Source organism: Arachis duranensis, chromosome 9 (genome assembly GCF_000817695.3).
Source record: "Arachis duranensis cultivar V14167 chromosome 9, aradu.V14167.gnm2.J7QH, whole genome shotgun sequence".
Classification (NCBI taxonomy): domain Eukaryota; kingdom Viridiplantae; phylum Streptophyta; class Magnoliopsida; order Fabales; family Fabaceae; genus Arachis; species Arachis duranensis.
Window position 1 is genome coordinate 75,976,898 of NC_029780.3, and position 3,334 is coordinate 75,980,231.

At 38.7% G+C, this 3,334-nt stretch overlaps 1 non-coding gene across 1 annotated transcript; it reads right to left on the reverse strand.

Annotated features, from left to right (window-relative positions):
• Positions 1–3,104: 3,104 nt before the first annotated feature.
• LOC127742156 (small nucleolar RNA R71) lies at positions 3,105–3,208 on the reverse strand. The gene has a single exon (XR_008003343.1). It is a non-coding gene; the product is annotated as a small nucleolar RNA R71 (small nucleolar RNA).
• Positions 3,209–3,334: the final 126 nt, after the last annotated feature.

The following is a 3,334-nucleotide window of genomic DNA, read 5'->3' on the forward strand; positions in this document are numbered from 1 at the left end:
ACTGATCTCGTGTGAACTATACAAAATAGCAAACAGGAATTCCAAGGATGCCAGATTGGCCTATCCAAGCTTAATTTCTATGCTCTGCAGAGATGCCGGAGTGAAGATGGGAATAACAGAGTATATCTCAGTTGAGAGGCCAATCACTAGAATATCAATGGATAGACAACAGCTGCAGGATGATCCAATCAAGAGGAGAGCACAGGAAGTCCTCCCAGAACTTCCTCAATTCGAATATTGGGAACATCTTGAGGCATCTATTTCCAAATTGCAAGCAGCTATAAACCAAATAAAGGAAGAACAGAACAATCAAAGTAGCATGCTTTGCAAACTGCTTAAGGAACAAGAAGAGCAACAGCGTGATTTAAGGGAGCTGAAGCGCCAGAAATTAATCCTTGAAGGACCAAGCACCCCAAGATCAGAGGAACATCTACTTCTCAAAACACAGGTTGTTGATTTCTAATTTTAGCTTTAACTCTGTGATAGTGTTATTATAGAAATTTACCTTAGGAGATATATATAGTAGTAGTAGAAGTAATTAGTATATCTATTCTGGTTTTATTCCCAATTAAGTTATAATTTATTTTTCTCATCATCATCAGACATCAATAAAATAGTAGATAATTAGAATAAAGAAGTACTTTATTTTTCGAGTTCTGAATAATAAAAATTATAATTAACTATATGTGGTGGCAATACTTTTTGTCCTCTGAATGAATGCTTGAACAGTGCATAATTTTTATCTTGAATTTTATGAATATTGGCTCCTGAAAGAATGAGGAACACGAAAAATATTATTGATGATCTGAAAAATCATGAATTTGATTCTTGAAGCAAGAAAAAGCAGTGAAAAAAAAAATTTACAAGGAATCATTGGATCAAGAAAAGGAATAAGAGCCAACAGCCCTTAAAGCCAAAAGGCAAGGGTGAAAAGGATCCAAGAATCTGAATTCTGAGTTCCTATGGATGCCAATCATTCTGAATTTCAAAGGATAAAGGGAGATGCCAAAACTGTTCAGAAGCAAAAAGTTACAAGCCCCGCTCATCTAATAAGAATCTGAGCTCCACTCAAAAACTCTGAAATATTATTACTTCTTAATTTCTTTTCATCCTATTTTTTTTATCTAGTTGCTTGAGGACAAGCAACAGTTTAAGTTTGGTGTTGTGATGAGCGGATATTTTATACGCTTTTTGGAGGTAATTTCATGTAGATTTTAGTATGTTTTAATTAGTTTTTAGTAGAATATTATTAGTTTTTAGGCAAAAATCATATTTTTGGACTTTACTATGAGTTTGTGTGTTTTTCTGTGATTTCAGGTATTTTCTGGCTGAAATTGAGGGAGTTGAGCAAAAATCTGAGTTAGGCTGAAAAAGGATTGCTGATGCTGTTGGATCCTAACCTCCCCGCACTCGAAATGGATTTTCTGGAGCTACAAAAGTCCAATTGGCGCGCTCTTAACGGCGTTGGAAAGTAGACATCCAGGGCTTTCCAGCAATATATAATAGTCCATACTTTGCGTGAAGATAGACGACGTAAACTGGCGTTCAACGCCAGTATCATGCTGCTGCCTGGTGTCTAGCGCCAGAAACAGGTTACAAGCTGGAGTTCAACGCCAGAAACAGGTTACAACCTGGCGTTGAACGCCCAAAACAGCCCCAGGCACGTGAGAAGCTTAAGTCTCAGCCCCAGCACACACCAAGTGGGCCCCAGAAGTGGATTTCTGCACCATCTATCATAAGATTTCTGCACCAATTATCTTAGTTTACTCATATTTTGTAAATCTAGGTTACTAGTTTACTATTTAAACAACTTTTAGAGATTAACTCTGTACCTCATGACATTTTCAGATCTGAATTTTATACACTTTGACGGCAAGAGTCTCTAAACTCCATTGTTGGGGGTGAGGAGCTCTGCAGCGTCTCGATGAATTAATGCAATTGTTTCTATTTCTCCATTCAAACGTGTGCGTTCCTATCTAAGATGTTCATTCGCGCTTAAACATGAAGAAGCTGATGATCCGTGACACTCATCACCTTCCTCAATCCATGAACACGTGCCTGATAAATACCTCCGTTCTACATCAGATTGAATGAGCATCTCTTAGCTTCCTTAATCAGAATCTTCGTGGTATAAGCTAGATTGATGGCGGCATTCATGAGAATCCGGAAAGTCTAAACCTTGTCCGTGGTATTCCTAGTAGGATTCCGGGATTGAATGACTGTGACGAGCTTCAAACTCCTGAAGGCTGGGCATTAGTGACAGACGCAAAAGAATCATTGGATTCTATTCCAACCTGATTGAGGACCGACAGATGATTAGCTGTGCTGTGACAGAGCATTTGGACCATTTTCACTGAGAGGATGGGAAGTAGCCATTGACAACGGTGACACCCTACATACAGCTTGCCATGGAGGGAACTTTGCACTTTTCCATGGATGGAATATTACATTACATGAATAAATCAGACAAAGCATCTCCAAAACTCCAACATATTCTCCATTACTGCATAACAAGTATTTATTTTATGCCATTTTCCCTTTCTTCACTGAACTAAAAAAAAACACTGTTGTTGGCATCCTGACTAAGAATAATAAGATAAACATAGCTTGCTTCAAACCAACAATCTCCGTGGGATTCGACCCTTACTCACGTAAGGTATTACTTGGACGACCCAGTGCACTTGCTGGTTAGTTGTGCGGATTGCAAAAAGTGTTATTGCAATTTCGTGAACCAAAGGAGAATGCTTGGTGACTTCACAAAGCCAACGTCCAAATTTGATGAAAGAAGCATCTCCATTCCTGCCATTGGAGCCAATAATTTTGAGCTTAAGCCTCAACTAGTTGCTTTAATGCAACAGAACTGCAAGTTTTATGGACTTCCATCTGAAGATCCTTACCAGTTTTTAACTGAGTTCTTGCAGATTTGTGAGACTGTTAAGACGAATGGAGTTGATCCTGAAGTCTACAGGCTCATGCTTTTCCCTTTTGCTCTAAGAGACAGAGCTAGAATATGGTTGGATTCACAACCTAAGGATAGCCTGGACTCCTGGGATAAGCTGGTCACGGCTTTCTTGGATAAATTCTTTCCTCCTCAAAAGCTGAGCAAGCTTAGAGTGGATGTTCAGACCTTCAAACAAAAAGATGGTGAATCCCTCTATGAAGCTTGGGAAAGATACAAGCAGTTGACCAAAAGGTGTCCATCTGACATGTTTTCAGAATGGACCATATTAGATATATTCTATTATGATCTATCTGAATTTTCTAAGATGTCATTAGACCATTCTACAGGTGGATCTATTCACTTAAAGAAAATGCCTGAAGAGGCTCAAGAACT